General features: G+C 41.4%; 1 protein-coding gene across 3 annotated transcripts in view; it reads left to right on the plus strand.

Moving 5' to 3' along the window:
• The first annotated feature begins 486 nt into the window (after window positions 1–486).
• PLEKHB2 (pleckstrin homology domain containing B2) overlaps window positions 487–21,034 on the plus strand; it is a 66,872-nt gene continuing 46,324 nt past the window's right edge. For 2 of the 3 annotated variants that reach the window (XM_037850273.1, XM_037850275.1), the window contains exon 1: window positions 487–602. The gene's annotated coding sequence lies outside the window, so the exon portion shown is untranslated. Of the gene's footprint in view, window positions 603–660; window positions 785–21,034 lie in introns of those variants that run through there. The other variant, XM_037850274.1, reaches the window with a different exon arrangement.

Here is a 21,034-nt window from a genome sequence, read left to right on the forward strand (position 1 = left end):
TTGGAATTCTTCTGAAAGGAAGAATTTACCCCTACTCCCCCATTTATTTATTCAATTATTTATATCAGAATTGACTCGAGTACATTTTGTACTGGGGTATAATCCAATCCTGTGTCACTTATTTTGGTGCTCAAATTGTTGCAGCTCTTTCAGGTTGGCGCGGCGCCCTTTGGCATGCCCATCCTTTTATTTTTGGAGAACATCCTTGCTTCCTGGAACTATAAAGTGTTCCAGGCTCATCTTGCATATTCCTGTCCCAGGCTCGGCTCCTTTTATCGGAGGATGGTATCTGGAAACCAAGATCTGGATGCCGACAATTCGTTTTTATTTGAAAATTAAACCTGCCTTCAGGAAGAGGTGAAGAGCTCATCCGCTAACCTAACGCCCTAGGCTGCCTCACCGCTCTTCCAGTGCTCCGCGGACAGACACCTCCAGGCTCGCCTGCCGCCTGGACTACAACTCCCAGCATACTCTCGCCCCAGGCGCATGCGCACTGCGGGAGCCGTGACACCGCCGCGGCCCAGGACGCTGGGATAAGGCGGGCGGAACTGAGGAGCTGCGCACTTCGTCCTTCAGCTTCACGCCCTGGTTGGCGTTCCCGGGTGAGTATTCGCGTCCCCGTAGGGGTGGGAGTGGCGAACCGCGCCCTGGGCCGGAGCCCACCTGTCCCGCCGCCGGGCCTGCGCTCCTTGGCTCCTGTTGGCCCCCGGGCCTCGGGGCCTCCTGAGAGTCGCCCTGCAGTCCCAGCTGCGCCTCCTGACCAAGGGCTGGCTCGCGTGTCCCGGTGCGTCCGGTCTGGGTTTCCCGCCGCTCCCCTCTGTCCGGGGTCAGCGCGGGCCGGCCGCTGCGTCCTGAGTAGCCGAGGGCATGAAGGCTCTCAGTTGTCCTGCCGCCGAGGCCTCCCTCGGTGGGGACAGCAGTGGCCTTGGGGCCCGCACTCGCTTCCGCGGACGCCCACCATGTCGCACCTCCCCGTCCGGTTCGTCCCACCCGCTCTGGGGTCTGCGGTGTTTTTGGTTTTTGGTGCTTGGTTGCTCATGATCTTGTATAGTTTTCCTTTTCCATATTTGATTCTCATTCAGCTGGCTCGAGAATGTCGGAGGTCAGGGAAACTTATTTTTACGTCGGCGCAGTTTTTTTTTTTTTTAATCTCAAAAAATAGAGCAGTTTACATAGCAGAGCTTCATAAATGAGGGAATAGTAAATTCCCGTTTTTCAGGCTCGGTGGAGGAAAGGAGTGAGAGAGGATAGTCCACTCAAAAAATCTAGGGGGTGTGATCAGTTCCAAACGCCGTCAGAGTACCATCCGGGTGGGACTGGGACGGAGCCGAGCCGCCGCCGGGGGTGGAGGGTGGGGCGCTCACGTGGGCTCTGAGGAAACTGGGCCAGCGGAGGAATTGACGCGTCCAGAGTCACAAGGGGAAGTAGGGTCTGAGCGGGGACGGCTAAATGCCTGATTACTTATGACCCTCAGTGCAGATTTGCTGAATCAGTTAACGACCACAACACTTTCGTGCACGGACACATCTGTGTATATGCGCCTGTGTGGCGTGTGCATCTGCAGAAGGGCCTGCACAGGCATGAAAATGCCCCTAGGACTAGTTGTCTGGTGTGCTTAGGGATGCCCCCTAGGTCTAAGGAGTTCCTAACCCGGGGCTGGGCTGCCTGGTAGAAATTGGGGGAGGAGGTTGGGAAGAGACCTTCTGGCAGGGCGGGGGCTTGCTGGTGTGCCTGGTGTTTACTCTGTATTGCAATGATCTATTTACTTGACTCTCTGCCCCACCGCACCCACTGTCCTCCCCCCCCCCCACTGATGTCTCTGAGGCAGAATCCTTTGCATGTTGCAGGATCTTCGTGGCACACAACATAAAGGCTAGCAGGCTGTAGGTGTTCGGTAAATGATTATTGAGAGACACTTCGGAAAAGAACTCAGAACCTGCCAGGGCTTCTTTACTAGCATCATGCATTGAGGATATTAGTACATTCTGTAAGTGGGTGTTCTAGTTTGCTCATGCTACTGGACTGCAAAACACCAGAAATGGATTGGCTTTTATAAAGGGGGTTTATTTGGTTACAAAGTTACAGTCTTAAGACCATAAAGTGTCCAAGGTAACACATCAACAATCAGGTACTTTCACTGGAGGATGGCCAGTGCTGTCCAGAAAACCTGTTAGCTGGGAAGGCACGTGGCTGGCATCTGCTCCAAAGTTCTGGTTTCAAAATGGCTTTCTCCCAGGACATTCCTCTCTAGGCTGCAGTTCCTCAAAAATGTCACTCTTAGTTGCACTTGGGGTTATTTGTCCTCTCTCAGCTTCTCCGGAGCAAGGGTCTGCTTTCAATGGCCGTCTTCAAACTGCACTTCCTCTCTCAGCTTCTGGGCATTCTTCAGAGTGTCTTGGCTGTAACTCCTCTTCAAAACGTCACTTATAGCTGCAGATGCACTGAGTTGCCTCTGCCCATCAGCTCATTTATGTGGTTCCACTGATCAAGGCCCACCCTAAATGGGCGGGGCCATGCCTCCATGGAAACTGTCTCATCAGAGTTATCACCTACAGTTGGGTGGGGTGCATCTCCAAAGAAACACTCAAAGAAATCTAATCAAAACCGATAAGTTCTGCCCACACAAGATTACATCAAAGATAATGGCGTTTGGGGGACACAATACATTCAAACTGGCACAGTGGGTAATCTCAAGGACTTGAATTTATGAAATTGTACCTTAGTTGTAAAAAAGGACAAAATCCTGCTGTTATGGTATTCATACTATTCTTTGGGAGGATGGAGGTTTTTCTTAACTCCCTTGAAAAGCTTTGCTATGCTTCATGGCTTGCCGTCTTGCATTAATATTTGGTTTCTTTCTCTTTTCCTCCTTTTTTCTTATCTTAATGGATGTCTAAAGAAAGTAAAGAATGAACTTTATTAGTGTCAGTAACTACCCAAGAAATGCAGGGACTGAGCTATTAAAAATCATGTTATAAAGTGTGTGTTCATTGAACTTACTATTTTTTGGTTGCAAAAGGCTGGCTCTGTATTTACTTCTCAAGTTGATCATAGGGACAGAAAGTTGGACTTTCTTGCCTTTGTCTTCCTGACCTGCCTGCTCTTTGATGATGCTTGTATTATGCTTGTTATTAAGTGGTATCTAGAAGGAAATGGCCAATGCCACAGGTGTACTGACCTCTGAATGCTGATTGGTCAGCCAACCCTTCTTGTCTCATCTGTGGTTTTGGAATAAAATCTGGGACTTCTTGCCCGTCCATAATCATCTTTGAATAACAGAGGCGTTTTCTTCATTTCATAAGGAAGAAACTTGCACAGCTGAAGTACAGAGACAGGGAGATAACTAGAGGAATGAGGATATTGCAAATGAGGCATTTGTAGACAGGTAAACCCTGAATTCCATTTCTTGGAACAAAATAGTAATATAGTTATAGCAGTTATTACTTTTGAAGGATCTACTACAGTGCTCTTTGGACATATGATCTCATTTAATTCTTACAATAACCCCCATGCATTCCATTTTATAGGTTAGAAAATTGGGGCATAGAGAGGTTTAGTAACTTGCCCAGAGTCATTCCAGTTAGTAAAAGGCAAAGCTGGTTTCAAGCTGGGGACTGTCAGAACTGAAAGATTCTTTCTGTTGTTCCACCTGTTAAATTGGTCCATTTTGGATCAAATGCTTTTAAAATGATTTGAATTCAAACTTAAAATAATTGGAATTATTGAAATTTTATACACCAGAGACCTAGAGCAGTATCCAGATTTTACCTTACATGTTTTAGATTATCCTTCAGATCTTGCTTCAGGATATAGGTAGTGAAATGCTGAAGTAAGTTTTGGAGTGATGTGGAATTAATTCATCACATTAAGGCAAAGAGATATTCCTGTTCCTTCAGAGACTGATTTGATAATATATTCTGGGAGGATTTTTTTTTTTCCCCTTTATGGCATGTATGTTCAAATGTTTATCCTTCAGGACATCTTAATTTACTAAGTCTTCTAAACCATTTTAGAAGCAGCCTGATGTCCTTGTGGCTTCTAGAATGCTTTGGGCAAATTTTTGTCAGGTGAGCAACTACTATTTACTGAGTTTTAGTAACTGTCAGTCACCATGCCAACCATTTATAGGTTGTTTCACCGGTTTCTGGGGAACATCCTATCAAGTAGGTGGTGGTATTTTCAGTTTATAGATCAAGAAAAGAAGGCCTGGAAAAGTTAACTTGCCCAAAGTACTTTAAAAGTGATTGAACCAGGATTTGAACCCAGGTCTTTTGACTCCAAAGCCTGTACTTAAGCACTATGCTGTATGCATTTTTTTTTAATCATCATTTTATTGAGATATATTCACATACCACGCAGTCATACAAAACAAATTGTACTTTCGATTGTTTACAGTACCATTACATAGTTGTACATTCATCACCTAAATCAATCCCTGACACCTTCATTAGCACACACACAAAAATAACAAGAATAATAATTAGAGTGAAAAAGAGCAATTGAAGTAAAAAAGAACACTGGGTACCTTTGTCTGTTTGTTTGCTTCCCCTACTTTTCTACACATCCATCCATAAACTAGACAAAGTGGAGTTTGGTCCTTATGGCATTCCCAATCCCACTGTCACCCCTCATAAGCTACATTTTTATACAACTGTCTTCGAGATTCATGGGTTCTGGGTTGTAGTTTAATAGTTTCAGGTATCCACCACCAGCTACCCCAATTCTTTAGAACCTAAAAAAGGTTGTCTAAAGTGTGCGTAAGAGTGCCCACCAGAGTGATCTCTCGGCTCGTTTTGGAATCTCTCTGCCACTGAAGCTTATTTCATTTCCTTTCACATCCCCCTTTTGGTCAAGAAGATGTTCTCCATCCCACGATGCCGGGTCTACATTCCTCCCCGGGAGTCATATTCCACGTTGCCAGGGAGATTCACTTCCCTGGGTGTCTGATCCCACGTAGGGGGGAGGGCAGTGATTTCACCTTTCAAGTTGGCTTAGCCGGAGAGAGAGGGCCACATCTGAGCAACAAAGAGGCATTCAGGAGGAGACTCTTAGGCACAAATACAGGGAGGCCTAGCCTCTCCTTTGCAGCAACCGTCTTCCCAAGGGTAAAACTTATGGTAGAGGGCTCAACCCATCAAACCACCAGTCCCCTATGTCTGTGGTCATGTTAGCAACCATGGAGGTGGGGTAGGCGAATACCCCTGCATTCTCCACAGGCTCCTCAAGGGGGCACTACATCTTTTTTTTTTTTTCCTTGTTTGTCTTTTTTCTTTTTTTTTTTTTTTTTAACTTTCCCTTCTTTTTTAAATCAACTGTATGAAAAAAAAGTTAAAAAGAAAACAAACATACAATAAAAGAACATTTCAAAGAGACCATAACAAGGGAGTAAGAAAAAGACAACTAACCTAAGATAACTGCTTAACTTCCAACATGTTCCTACTTTACCCCAAGAAAGTTACATAATATAGCAACATTTCAGTGAACTTGTTCCTACTACATCCATCAGAAATTAACAGACCATAGTCATTTCTGGGCATCCCCAGAACGTTAAATAGCTTATCTGTTCTTCTTGGATTATTGTTCCCCCTTCCTTAATTGCTCTCTACTGCTAGTTCCCCTAAATTCTACATTATAAACCATTTGTTTTACATTTTTCAAAGTTCACATTAGTGGTAGCATATAATATTTCTCTTTTTGTGCCTGGCTTATTTCGCTCAGCATTATGTCTTCAAGGTTCATCCATGTTGTCATATGTTTCACGAGATCGTTCCTTCTTACTGCCGCGTAGTATTCCATCGTGTGTATATACCACATTTTATTTATCCACTCATCTGTTGAAGGACATTTGGGTTGTTTCCATCTCTTGGCAATTGTGAATAATGCTGCTATGAACATTGGCGTGCAGATATCTGTTCGTGTCACTGCTTTCCGATCTTCCGGGTATATACCGAGAAGTGCAATCGCTGGATCGAATGGTAGCTCTATATCTAGTTTTCTAAGGAACTGCCAGACTGACTTCCAGAGTGGCTGAACCATTATACAGTCCCACCAACAATGAATAAGAGTTCCAATTTCTCCACATCCCCTCCAGCATTTGTAGTTTCCTGTTTGTTTAATGGCAGCCATTCTAACCGGTGTTAGATGGTATCTCATTGTGGTCTTAATTTGCATCTCTCTAATAGCTAGTGAAGCTGAACATTTTTTCATGTGTTTCTTGGCCATTTGTATTTCCTCTTCAGAGAACTGTCTTTTCATATCTTTTGCCCATTTTATAATTGGGCTGTCTGTACTGTTGTCATTGAGTTGTAGGATTTCTTTGTATATGCAAGATATCAGTCTTTTGTCAGATACATGGTTTCCAAAAATTTTTTCCCATTGAGTTGGCTGCCTCTTTACCTTTTTGAGAAATTCCTTTGAGGTGCAGAAACTTCTAAGCTTGAGGAGTTCCCATTTATCTATTTTCTCTTTTGTTGCTTGTGCTTTGGGTGTAAAGTCTAGGAAGTGGCCTCCTAATACAAGGTCTTGAAGATGTTTTCCTACATTATCTTCTAGGAGTTTTATGGTACTTTCTTTTATATTGAGATCTTTGGTCCATTTTGAGTTAATTTTTGTGTAGGGGGTGAGGTAGGGGTCCTCTTTCATTCTTTTGGATATGGATATCCAACTCTCCCAGCCCCATTTGTTGAAAAGACCATTATGGCTCAGTTCGGTGACTTTGGGGGCCTTATCAAAGATCAGTCGGCCATAGATCTGAGGGTCTATCTCTGAATTCTCAATTCGATTCCATTGATCTATATGTCTATCTTTGTGCCAGTACCATGCTGTTTTGGCAACTGTGGCTTTATAATAAGCTTCAAAGTCAGGGAGTGTAAGTCCTCCCACTTCGTTTTTCTTTTTTAGAGTGTCTTTAGCAATTCGAGGCATCTTCCCTTTCCAAATAAATTTGATAACTAGCTTTTCCAAGTCTGCAAAGTAGGTTGTTGGAATTTTGATTGGGATTGCATTGAATCTGTAGATGAGTTTGGGTAGAATTGACATCTTAATGACATTTAGCCTTCCTATCCATGAACATGGAATATTTTTCCATCTTTTAAGGTCCCCTTCTATTTCTTTTAGTAGAGTTATGTAGTTTTCTTTGTATAGGTCTTTTACATCTTTGGTTAAGTTTATTCCTAGATACTTGATTTTTTTAGTTGCTATTGAAAATGGTATCTTTTTCTTGAGTATCTCTTCAGTTTGTTCATTTCTAGCATATAGAAACATTACTGACTTATGTGCATTAATCTTGTATCCCGCTACTTTGCTAAATTTGTTTATTAGCTCTAGTAGGTGTATCGTTGATTTCTCAGGGTTTTCTAGATATAAGATCATATCATCTGCAAACAATGACAGTTTTACTTCTTCTTTTCCAATTTGGATGCCTTTTATTTCTTTGTCTTGCTGGATTGCCCTGGCTAGCACTTCCAGCACAATGTTGAATAACAGTGGTGACAGCGGGCATCCTTGTCTTGTTCCTGATCTTAGAGGGAAGGCTTTCAGTCTCTCACCATTGAGTACTATGCTGGCTGTGAGTTTTTCATATATGCTCTTTATCATGTTGAGGAAGTTTCCTTCAATTCCTACCTTTTGAAGTGTTTTTATCAAAAAGGGATGTTGGATTTTGTCAAATGCTTTTTCAGCATCTATTGAGATGATCAATTGATTTTTCCCTTTCGAGTTTTTAATGTGTTGTAATACATTGATTGTTTTTCTTATGTTGAACCATCCTTGCATGCCTGGAATGAACCCCACTTGGTCATGGTGTATGATTTTTTTAATGTGTCTTTGGATTCGATTTGCAAGTATTTTGTTGAGGATTTTTGCATCTATATTCATTAGGGAGATTGGCCGGTAGTTTTCCTTTTTTGTAGCATCTTTGCCTGGTTTTGGTATTAGATTGATGTTAGCTTCATAAAATGAGTTAGGTAGTGTTCCATTTTTTTCAATGTTTTGAAAGAGTTTGAGTAAGATTGGTGTCAGTTCTTTCTGGAAAGTTTGGTAGAATTCCCCTGTGAAGCCATCTGGCCCTGGGCATTTATTTGTGGGAAGATTTTTGATGACTGATTGGATCTCTTTGCTTGTGATGGGTTGGTTGAGGTCTTCTATTTCTTCTCTGGTCAGTCTAGGTTGTTCATATGTTTCCAGGAAATTGTCCATTTCTTCTACATTATCCAGTTTGTTGCCATACAGTTGTTCATAATATCCTCTTATACTTTTTTTAATTTCTTCAGGATCTGCAGTTATGTCACCTTTTTCATTCATTATTTTGTTTATATGGGTCTTCTCTCTTTTTGATTTTGTCAGTCTAGCTAGGGGCTTGTCAATCTTGTTGATCTTCTCAAAGAACCAACTTTTGGTGATATTTATCCTTTGTATTGTTTTTTTGTTCTCTATGTCATTTATTTCTGCTTTAATCCTTGTTATTTCTTTTCTTGTACTTGGTTTAGGATTGGTTTGCTGTTCATTTTCTAGCTTCTTCAGTTGATCCATTAGTTCTTTGATTTTGGCTCTTTCTTCCTTTTTAATATATGCGTTTAGTGCTATAAATTTCCCCCTTAGCACTGCTTTTGCTGCATCCCATAGGTTTTGGTATGTTGTGTTCTCATTTTCATTCGTCTCTATATATTTAGCAATTTCTCTTTCTATTTCTTCTTTAACCCACTGATTGTTTAGGAGTGTGTTGTTTAACCTCCAGGTATTTGTGAATTTTCTAAGTCTCTGATGGTTATTGACTTCTAATTGTATTCCATTGTGGTCAGAGAATGTGCTTTGAATAATTTCAATCTTTTTAAATTTATTGAGGCTTGTTTTATGTCCCAGCATATGATCTATTCTGGAGAAAGTTCCGTGAGCAGTAGAAAAGTATGTGTATCCTGGTGATTTGGGATGTAATGTCCTGTAGATGTCTGTTAAATCTAATTCATTTATTAGATTGTTTAGGTTTTCAGTTTCCTTATTGGTCTTCTGTCTGGTTGATCTATCTATAGGAGAGAGTGATGTGTTGAAGTCTCCCACAATTATTGTGGAAACATCAATTGCTTCCTTTAGTTTTGCCAATGTTTCTCTCATGTATTTTGTGGCACCTTGATTGGGTGCATAGACATTTACGATTGTTATTTCTTCTTGCTGAATTGCCCCTTTTATTAGTATGTAGTGGCCTTCTTTGTCTCTCAAAACATCCCTGCATTTGAAGTCTATTTTATCTGAGATTAATATTGCTACACCTGCTTTCTTTTGGCTGTGGCTTGCATGAAATATTTTTTTCCATCCTTTCACTTTCAGTTTCTTTGTGTCCCTGTGTCTAAGATGAGTCTCTTGTATGCAACATATTGATGGTTCATTTTTTTTGATCCATTCTGCGAATCTATATCTTTTAATTGGGGAGTTTAATCCATTTACATTCAACGTTAAAACCGTGAAGGCATTTCTTGAATCGGCCATCTTATCCTTTGGATTATGTTTGCCATATTTTTCCCTCTCTCTATTAATATCCTTTATTGTACCCATACCGAATCTCTTTAGTACTGAACCTTTCTCCAGGTCTCTCTGTCCTGTCTTTGTTTCTCTGTCTGTAGGGCTCCCTTTAGTATCTCCAGTAGGGCAGGTCTCTTGTTAGCAAATTCTCTCAGCATTTCTTTGTCTGTGAAAAATTTAAGCTCTCCCTCAAATTTGAAGGAGAGCTTTGCTGGATAAAGTATTCTTGGCTGGAAATTCCTCTCACTCAGAATTTTAAATATATCGTGCCACTGCCTTCTCGCCTCCATGGTGGCTGCTGAGTAGTCACTACTTAGTCTTATGCTGTTTCCTTTGTATGTGGTGAATTGCTTTTCTCTTGCTGCTTTCAGAACTTGCTCCTTCTCTTCTATGTTTGACAGTGTGATCAGTATATGTCTCGGAGTGGGTTTTTTTGGATTTATTCTATTTGGAGTTCGCTGAGCATTTATGATTTGTGTATTTATGTTGTTTAGAAGATTTGGGAAGTTTTCCCCAACAATTTCTTTGAATACTCTTCTAGACCTTTACCCTTTTCTTCCCCTTCTGGGACACCAATGAGTCTTATATTCGGACGTTTCATATTATCTATCATATCCCTGAGGTCCATTTCGATTTTTTCATTTTTTTTCCCCATTCTTTCTTTTATGCTTTCATTTTCCATTCTGTCATCTTCCAGGTCACTGATTCGTTGTTCAACTTCCTCTAGTCTTGTACTATGAGTGTCCAGAATCTTTTTAATTTGGTCAACAGTTTCTTTAATTTCCATAAGATCATCCATTTTTTTATTTAGTCTTGCAATGTCTTCTTTATGCTCTTCTAGGGTCTTCTTGATTTCCTTCATATCCCGTACTAGGGTCTCATTGTTCATCTTTAGTTCTTTGAGTAGCTGCTCTAGGTGTGTCTCTTCTGGTCTTTTGATTTGGGTGCTTGGGCTTGGGTTATCCATATCGTCTGGTTTTTTCATATGCTTTATAATTTTCTGTTGTTTTTGGCCTCGTGGCATTTGCTGAACTTGATAGGGTTCTTTTAGGGTTTGTAGACTAGTTGAAGTCCTTATCTCTAATTTATCAGATCTACAGCTTCGTGGAGTAGACTTTCTCTAACTAACCAGCAGGTGGCGTCCACGAGCCACCTGTTCTCCACAAGCCAGATCTCCCCTGCTTAACCTTTTTGGTGAGTGGGGGAGTGAGTCTTGTGGGGCCCAATTGGTGTACCAAGCTTGCGTGTGTAGTTGGTGTTGCCTGCCCTGTATGTGGGGCGTGTTTCTGTGCTGTCGGGGAGGGGGGGTGGCCCTAACAATCAAATCTCCCTGATGATCCTAGAGTTTTAAAGCTACTGCAATAGTCTAATCCTTCAGTTCAGTCCTGCCACAGTTTGTCTCTGCCACTGACCCACAAGTCTTTGGTATTGGCGTATGGCTCCTGAGACTTGCAAGTGGGCCCCTCTTCCAGGCTGTGCACCCCGGGTCCTCTGTTGAGGGATGACTGTGCTATGTCACAGGTGAGTGCCGTCCCCCCAGGGCAGTTCTGGGCTGCTGGGCTGTGTTGGGAGGCTCCCAGTCTGCTCAAATGATGGCTGAATGGGGCTCTGTTAATTCACACTGCTCCCCCTTCCCAGCTCTGGGACATTCAGCTGAGGTTGCAGGGAAGGCTAATGTCCACGCCCAGTTTTGTGGTGTGTGCCTGTTATTTGAAGCACTTCCGTCACACTGGGTTGTCTGGGGCAGCTCTGGGCTATGGGGCTGGTGATGGGCAGGAGTGTTTCCTGTCCACCAGGATGGTGGCTGTGAGCGGACACCCCCCTTTTCTTGGGAAGTTGTGTTGTTTAGTGAATTTTCTCAGCCACTGGATTATTGCCTTTTGTCTCAGAGCTCTCTTAGTTCTGCTCTTGACTTGACGTGCCCAAATTTCAATTCTTTGAAGCTTTCTGTATTGAGCTTCTTAGAGTAATTGTTTTAGAAAAGGCAAAAAGGATTTAAAAAAAAACAAAAAACAAAAAACGGCCCTCCTCAGAGATCTAATGGGTTATTGAAATGCTAATAGACAAAGCAACCAGGGCCATTAAGGAAAGGTGCACAGGGCAGAGAGATCAGCCTTGCTTCGGGATTTGCATATGCGCCTCAAGGCTTGATCTCCGCCCTTCCCCTTTCTGTGTTCACCAGAACTCCAAAAATCCTCTGCTTTTATTTTGGAGTTTTTCGTGTTGTTTTTTTTCTATGCCTGTCTCCTCTCTGCTGGGCTGGCTGCTCTCAGAGTCTCTGGTGTCTGGTCTCAGTCTATCTATGGTTGGAGTTTGAATCAGTAGAATGAGTTTCCGATAAGAGCAGCCACTGCAATTCTCCCTTCTCCTTCTTGGAGCTGACAGCCCCTCCTCCCCCGGGACTGAGCCTGGCAGGGAGGGGCGCGGGTCCCCTGGCTGCAAAAACTTACAGATTTCGCTGATCTCAGCAGTTCCACGTTTTCATGGGTGTTGTATGAAGTATGCCCAAAGACAGATTGCTCTGTGGTGTCCAGTCCACGCAGTTCCTGGCTTTTTACCTACTTTCCTGGAGGAGTAACTAAAACATACAGCTCACCAGTCTGCCATCTTGCCCCGCCGCTATTTCTTCTTTAACCCACTGATTGTTTAGGAGTGCGTTGTTTAACCTCCAGGTTTTTGTGAATTTTCTAAGTCTCTGATGGTTATTGACTTCTAATTGTATTCCATTGTGGTCAGAGAATGTGCTTTGAATAATTTCAATCTTTTTAAATTTATTGAGGCTTGTTTTATGTCCCAGCATATGATCTATTCTGGAGAAAGTTCCGTGAGCAGTAGAAAAGTATGTGTATCCTGGTGATTTGGGATGTAATGTCCTGTAGATGTCTGTTAAATCTAATTCATTTATCAGATTGTTTAGGTTTTCAATTTCCTTATTGGTCTTCTGTCTGGTTGATCTATCTATAGGAGAGAGTGATGTGTTGAAGTCTCCCACAATTATTGTGGAAACATCAATTGCTTCCTTTAGTTTTGCCAATGTTTCTCTCATGTATTTTGTGGCACCTTGATTGGGTGCATAGACATTTACGATTGTTATTTCTTCTTGCTGAATTGCCCCTTTTATTAGTATGTAGTGGCCTTCTTTGTCTCTCAAAACATCCCTGCATTTGAAGTCTATTTTATCTGAGATTAATATTGCTACACCTGCTTTCTTTTGGCTGTAGCTTGCATGAAATATTTTTTTCCATCCTTTCACTTTCAGTTTCTTTGTGTCCCTGTGTCTAAGATGAGTCTCTTGTATGCAACATATTGATGGTTCATTTTTTTTGATCCATTCTGCGAATCTATATCTTTTAATTGGGGAGTTTAATCCATTTACATTCAACGTTAAAACCGTGAAGGCATTTCTTGAATCGGCCATCTTATCCTTTGGATTATGTTTGCCATATTTTTCCCTCTCTCTATTAATATCCTTTATTGTACCCATACCGAATCTCTTTAGTACTGAACCTTTCTCCAGGTCTCTCTGTCCTGTCTTTGTTTCTCTGTCTGTAGGGCTCCCTTTAGTATCTCCAGTAGGGCAGGTCTCTTGTTAGCAAATTCTCTCAGCATTTCTTTGTCTGTGAAAAATTTAAGCTCTCCCTCAAATTTGAAGGAGAGCTTTGCTGGATAAAGTATTCTTGGCTGGAAATTCCTCTCACTCAGAATTTTAAATATATCGTGCCACTGCCTTCTCGCCTCCATGGTGGCTGCTGAGTAGTCACTACTTAGTCTTATGCTGTTTCCTTTGTATGTGGTGAATTGCTTTTCTCTTGCTGCTTTCAGAACTTGCTCCTTCTCTTCTATGTTTGACAGTGTGATCAGTATATGTCTCGGAGTGGGTTTTTTTGGATTTATTCTATTTGGAGTTCGCTGAGCATTTATGATTTGTGTATTTATGTTGTTTAGAAGATTTGGGAAGTTTTCCCCAACAATTTCTTTGAATACTCTTCCTAGACCTTTACCCTTTTCTTCCCCTTCTGGGACACCAATGAGTCTTATATTTGGACGTTTCATATCATCTATCATATCCCTGAGGTCCATTTTGATTTTTTCAATTTTTTTCCCCATTCTGTCTTTTATGCTTTCATTTTCCATTCTGTCATCTTCCAGGTCACTGATTCGTTGTTCACCTTCCTCTAGTCTTGTACTATGAGTGTCCAGAATCTTTTTAATTTGGTCAACAGTTTCTTTAATTTCCATAAGGTCATCCATTTTTTTATTTAGTCTTGCAATGTCTTCTTTATGCTCTTCTAGGGTCTTCTTGATTTCCTTCATATCCCGTACTATGGTCTCATTGTTCATCTTTAGTTCTTTGAGTAGCTGCTCTAGGTGCTGTGTCTCTTCTGGTCTTTTGATTTGGGTGCTTGGGCTTGGGTTATCCATATCGTCTGGTTTTTTCATATGCTTTATAATTTTCTGTTGTTTTTGGCCTCGTGGCATTTGCTGAACTTGATAGGGTTCTTTTAGGGTTTGTAGACCAGTTGAAGTCCTTATCTCTAATTTATCAGATCTACAGCTTCGTGGAGTACACTTTCTCTAACTAACCAGCAGGTGGTGTCCACGAGCCACCTGTTCTCCACAAGCCAGATCTCCCCTGCTTAGCCTTTTTGGTGAGTGGGGGAGTGAGTCTTGTGGGGCCCAATTGGTGTACCAAGCTTGCGTGTGTAGTTGGTGTTGCCTGCCCTGTATGTGGGGCGTGTTTCTGGGCAGTCGGGGAGGGGGGGTGGCCCTAACAATCAAATCTCCCTGATGATCCTAGAGTTTTAAAGCTGCTGCAATAGTCTAATCCTTCAGTTCAGTCCTGCCACAGTTTGTCTCTGCCACTGACCCACAAGTCTTTGGTATTGGCGTATGGCTCCTGAGACTTGCAAGTGGGCCCCTCTTCCAGGCTGTGCACCCCGGGTCCTCTGTTGAGGGATGACTGTGCTATGTCACAGGTGAGTGCCGTCCCCCCAGGGCAGTTCTGGGCTGCTGGGCTGTGTTGGGAGGCTCCCAGTCTGCTCAAGTGATGGCTGAATGGGGCTCTGTTAATTCACACTGCTCCCCCTTCCCAGCTCTGGGACATTCAGCTGAGGTTGCAGGGAAGGCTAATGTCCACGCCCAGTTTTGTGGTGTGTGCCTGTTATTTGAAGCACTTCCGTCACACTGGGTTGTCTGGGGCAGCTCTGGGCTATGGGGCTGGCGATGGGCAGGAGTGTTTCCTGTCCACCAGGATGGTGGCTGTGAGCGGACACCCCCCTTTTCTTGGGAAGTTGTGTTGTTTAGTGAATTTTCTCAGCCACTGGATTATTGCCTTTTGTCTCAGAGCTCTCTTAGTTCTGCTCTTGACTTGACGTGCCCAAATTTCAATTCTTTGAAGCTTTCTGTATTGAGCTTCTTAGAGTAATTGTTTTAGAAAAAGCAAAAAGGATTTAAAAAACAAACAAACAAAAAAAAAAAATCAAAAAAAAAAAACGGCCCTCTTCAGAGATCTAATGGGTTATTGAAATGCTAATAGACAAAGCAACCAGGGCCATTAAGGAAAGGTGCACAGGGCAGAGAGATCAGCTTTGCTTCGGGATTTGCATATGCGCCTCAAGGCCTGATCTCCGCCCTTCCCCTTTCTGTGTTCACCAGAACTCCAAAAATCCTCTGCTTTTATTTTGGAGTTTTTCGTGTTGTTTTTTTTCTATGCCTGTCTCCTCTCTGCTGGGCTGGCTGCTCTCAGAGTCTCTGGTGTCTGGTCTCAGTCTGTCTATGGTTGGAGTTTGAATCAGTAGAATGAGTTTCCGATAAGAGCAGCCACTGCAATTCTCCCTTCTCCTTCCCGGAGCTGACAGCCCCTCCTCCCCCGGGACTGAGCCTGGCAGGGAGGGGCGCAGGTCCCCTGGCCACAAAAACTTACAGATTTCGCTGATCTCAGCAGTTCCACGTTTTCATGAGTGTTGTATGAAGTATGCCCAAAGACAGATTGCTCTGTGGTGTCCAGTCCACGCAGTTCCTGGCTTTTTACCTACTTTCCTGGAGGAGTAACTAAAACATACAGCTCACCAGTCTGCCATCTTGCCCCGCCTCTTGTATGCATTTTTAAAAGTACATGATCAAACTCATACTCTTCTCATTTTGAGTTACTATAAATATTAAGTTTCTCCCTCTAATTAAAAAACAACAAAGAACTGTTAAAAAGAAGGTTCAAGTAGAGGTTTTTTGGTATATTTGAGGATAATTTAAATTATTGTTTACATGTTTACATTGATCAAAATAATGTAAATACATAGATTGAAAAGTCTAATAGTACATTAAACCTCAGAGTAAAACAACAGCAGTCCCGTCCCTTGCCTACCCCTTTACCATTACCTAGAGACAACCATTTTAATCTTTATTTAACTGCCTTTTTCTTATAGAGTATTTACCTCATATTTCTAGATATGATACTACTATTGAGTTAGATGTAATCTTTTGACTTCCCACCATATAAGACTTTTGCTCTTATACTATACCACCTTGTAAAACACCATTTAATTCCGTCTACCAGATAGTCAAATTTTAGATAATGTCACTTCCTTTTTTCCCTCCTTGAGTACTCTGCCCTGCTCCAATCCAGACTGACTATTTTTCCAGGCTTGTTGCCTGGATCTCTTCCTGAGACCTCCCTTCATCTTCCTCCTGGGGATTTTCTTTTTCTCAGACCATTATTGGATCACTTAGTCCCTGTTGATTTATTGTCTGATTTTGATGGAACACATTCTTCACTAGGTTCTGAAAACAGAGTAAATGGAAAGTAAATTTTAGGACTTGTTGCTTGTGTGTAATGCTTTTTATCTACTTGATTAGTAATTTGACTGAGTTTAGAATTCTGGTGTGAAAATAATTTTCCCTCAGCATTCTGAAGATAGCACTCCATTGCCTTCCAGATTCCAGTATTGTTGGTAATGATACCTTGCTGATTGCCTTTATATGTGACCTCTTTTTTTCTCTGCTAAGTTTTTAGGTTTTTTTCTTGGTCTTTACTGTTTGGAAATTTACAGTCATATACCTTACTAGGGGTCTCTTTGAGTACATCCTGCTGAATACTCATTGGAGCTTTTTAGTCTAGTAATGAAGCATTAGGTTCTCAGAAATTTTCTTATATTTTTTATACTCTTTTCTCTGTGGTTTATTTATGAAACTCCTATAAGCAGAATATTTTATATTCCAGGCTGATCATTTTAATTGTTTTTCCCAACTCATGGGCTTTGTTTTCTTTCAGGGAGATTTCCTTCAGTTTGAAATTTTCAATTTTATTAAATTTTTAACTTTGGTTGTTGTGCCTATTTTAGGTACACTGTGCCTGTTTTGGAATATTCTGTTCTTGTTTTTTAGATACAATATCATCTACAATTTCTCTGATGCGATTTATATTTATATTTATATTTTAAATTTTCTTTTGCTCCCTGCACTGTCTTTGATTCTTGTGAGGATTTTTCCTTGTTTAAATTTTATTTCCTTTAATCTATATGTTCCATGTTTAGGCTTTCTTCAAATGGGTCTGATGATGCTTGCTATCTATTCCTATTGAAGAGAGAACTGATTGAAAGTCAGTGTGCTTGTTTGAAGCATATCACCTGGTATGCTTCCCGGAAGCAAAGACTGGCTTTTTAATTAAAGAATTCCCTGTTTTCTGTATCAGTGGGCATTTCCTCTCGGGCTGTGTTATCTTTGCCCAGAGCTAGAGTCTGGAGGTACGTAAAGGAAGAGGCTGGGCATTTAAAGCTTTCACTTAGTATTTTGCTCTTCTAAGTGTGGCATATCACTCTCCCGCTCTTAGCTGTGCTTGGTGTCCCCAAGACAGGAAGCTCTGTGTTGCAGCTTCAGGATCCGGGAGGGTAGTTGCTTGGATATGGAGAGGGCTGAGTGATGACTCTTAAAAACTTTCAATAAATTTTTATAGTCTTCCCCACCTTCAGAATTGTTTCTCACCTTCAATTTCCTGAATCTTTGCAGTGTTCTGTGGCAGAAGTTGGCCTGCTTTGTTTTGGCTTCTGTTTGCACATGATCAAGTAGAGAAAGCTAAATGTTACCTTAGTTACTGTTAATCGGTTGGATTTTGAAAGCTCTCAGAATGTCCTTATCTGGTTTTGTTTCTGCTGCAATTCTTGTGACTTTGTGGATTCATGCCTTCTTTTCCTTTTTACTATCATTTTTTTTTTTTAATTAAATTCCATTTTATTGAGATATATTCATATACTATACAATCATTCTTGGTGTACAATCAGCTGTTCACAGTACCATCATATAGTTGTGCATTCATCACCCCAATCTATTTTTGAACATTTTCCTTACACCAGAAAGAATCAGAATAACAAAAAAAAAAAAAAAAGGAAAAAGGAACACCCAAACCATCCCCCCCATCCCACCCCGCTCTTCATCCAGTCTCCGTCCCAGCCTCTCTACTCATCCATCCATACACTGGAATAAAGGGAGTGCAACCCACAAGGCTCGCACAATCACACCGCCACCCCTTGTAATCTACACTGTTATAAATTGTCTTCCAAGAGTCAAGCCCACTGGGCCGCAGCCCGACAGCTCCAGGCATCCACCTCCGGCCACTCCAATACCCCAAAACCCAAAAAGTGTTATCCATATAGTGCGCAAGAATGCCCACCAGAGCGACCCCTCAACTCCACTATTTCATTTCATTTCACATCACCCTCTTGGTCAAGAAGATGTTTTCAGTGCCATGATGCTGGGTCCAGATTCATCCCCGGGAGTCATATTCGGCATTGTCAGGGAGATTTATACTCCTGGGAACCAGGTCCCACGTAGTGGGAGGGCAGTGAGATCACCTGCCAAGGTGGCTTAGTTAGAGAGAGAGGGTCACATCTGAGCAACACAGAGGCACTCAAGGGGAGACTCTTAGGCACAATTATAATCAAGGTTAGCCTTTCCTTTGCAGTAACAAGCTTCATAGGGGCAAGCCCCAAGATAGAGGGCTCAGTTTCAGTGGCTGAGAGATTTCAAATGGAGTCGAGAGGTCGCTCCAGTGGGCATTCCCATGCACCATACAGAATACACATTCCATGTTTTAAGGTATTAGAACAGCCAGAAGCAAACAACCGAAACCATCAAACTGCAACCCAGCAGGACCGACTCCTGAAGACAAGGGGTGACAGTGCGACCGCGAAAACCCTGTGGATCGCACTCCCCCCATCCAGTGCATGGATGGATGAGCAGAGAAACGGGGACAAAAACTAAACGAAAAATAGGGTTGGATGTGGGGGACGACTTGGGTGTTCCTTTTTACCTTTATTTTTACTTTTTTTACTCTTGTTGATGCTTTAGCTTGGACACTTTTATGGTCATAGAACTGTAAATTTGTGGCCAAATAAACACCTTTTATAAAAGCCAGTCCATTTCTTGTGTTTTGCCTAATGGCAGCATTAGCAAAACTAGAACAGTATTTAACAAATCTCTGCCACAAAAAGCATATTGAAGTTTCAGTAACTGGCAATTGTAATAAATATTAAGACATAAATAATATTCACAGAATAATTCTATTAATTCTATTAGCCATTTTCTAAAGAATATAGAAGTGTGACAAATGCACCCTTTAGCCAAATGCCTAGTGGCCAATTGTTACAATCAATATGTGGGCAACGCCAACAGTCCTAATCACAGAATGAGCTTCTGAAATACCAGAATCAATCTGAAATTTTATTCATAATAAATAAAATTATTATTTTACTGAAATATTCAGTCATGGTTTAACTTTATATTTAAATGAATTAATTATAAGTGTTCAACATTATAATAATTCATCAGCATATCAGCTGCTAGATTATTCCAGAGGTCATTATTGCACTATCAGTCAGTTGAAGTAAGAAGGTGTATTTATTATTTCAAGAGTAACATTGTGTAATATTTCATGGTGATCATGAAAGTTAATTTTAATCACTAATTTTTTGCACAAAGATGATTATAAAGAACTTTAAGAGAGCTAAGTATGGTTGGTTATAGGTTGAAAGTTAATAAAAATATTAATGAAGAGGGCATTCACTAGATAACTTTAGGAAGACCATTATGTTGAGTCAACAGATATACATAAGAATTCAGATTATGATCTTAAACAGAATAAAAGAGTTGTACTTAACTCTTTTAAAGTTCTTGCAATATTAAATACACTTTTTTTTTTTTTAATCTTCATTTTATTGAGATATATTCACATACCACGCAGTCATACAAAACAAATCGTACTTTCGATTGTTTACAGTACCATTACATAGTGGTACATTCATCACCCAAATCAATCCCTGACACCTTCCTTAGCACACACACAAAAATAACAAGAATAATAATTAGAGTGAAAAAGAGCAATTGAAGTAAAAAAGAACACTGGGTACCTTTGTCTGTTTGTTTCCTTCCCCTATTTTTCTACTCATCCATCCCTAAACTAGACAAAGTGGAGTGTGGTCCTTATGGCTTTCCCAATCCCATTGTCACCCCTCATAAGCTACATTTTTATACAACTGTCTTCGAGATTCATGGGTTCTGGGTTGTAGTTTGATAGTTTCAGGTATCCACCACCAGCTACCCCAATTCTTTAGAACCTAAAAAGGGTTGTCTAAAGTGTGCATAAGAGTGCCCACCAGAGTGACCTCTCGGCTCCTTTTGGAATCTCTCTGCCACTGAAGCTTATTTCATTTCCTTTCACATCCCCCTTTTGGTCAAGAAGATGTTCTCCGTCCCACGATGCCAGGTCTACATTCCTCCCCGGGAGTCGTATTCCACGTTGCCAGGGAGATTCACTCCCCTGGGTGTCTGATCCCACGTAGTGGGGAGGGCAGTGATTTCACCTTTCAAGTTGGCTTAGCTAGAGAGACAGTCTTTACTGTCATTTTAGTTGCATTTCAGGAGAGTGTAGAGTTAAATGTGCATGCTCTGTGTGTCATGCTTGTAACCCATCTTTCACTGCATGGGTGATATTGATATTGTCTGTCTTTTGTTTTGGATCCACATTTAATGTCCCTCTTGTGTCTTCTCCCTTAGAAAATAACTCTTCTTTGAATTATAGTGCATTGTGAAAGAAACATGAATTGTCTAGAAATACACAAAGAGAGAGGGAAAATGGAAAGATGGATGTTTAAAATCTGCCCCCCCACCCGCAACCCCCCTTGGAGCACTGGGTCCCAGGTAACTTCCTGTCAGGGCAGGCTAGAAGGAGGAATTGGTCTAGGCTGATGGGTGGGATTGCCTGTTTGTTTGGTCAGTCACATGGGAGTGCTCTGTAAGGCATAGGGTAAGACACTCACATTGGAAGTTAGTCTTTTTTCTAACACAGTGTATTGCATTGTATCCCATTTTGATCATCATTACATATTTAGGATTTTTTTTTTCAGTCTCATTTGGTTCTAATTAACTGTAATTATTATTTTATATTTGACATGGTGTCTCAATTTGGCCATTTGTTGCCCTTCAGTTCCTTGGCTTCTTTGTCCTTTCCAAGGGCATTCCTGAAAGCAGCCTT

The sequence above is a fragment of the Choloepus didactylus genome, chromosome 9 (genome assembly GCF_015220235.1).
Source record: "Choloepus didactylus isolate mChoDid1 chromosome 9, mChoDid1.pri, whole genome shotgun sequence".
Classification (NCBI taxonomy): domain Eukaryota; kingdom Metazoa; phylum Chordata; class Mammalia; order Pilosa; family Megalonychidae; genus Choloepus; species Choloepus didactylus.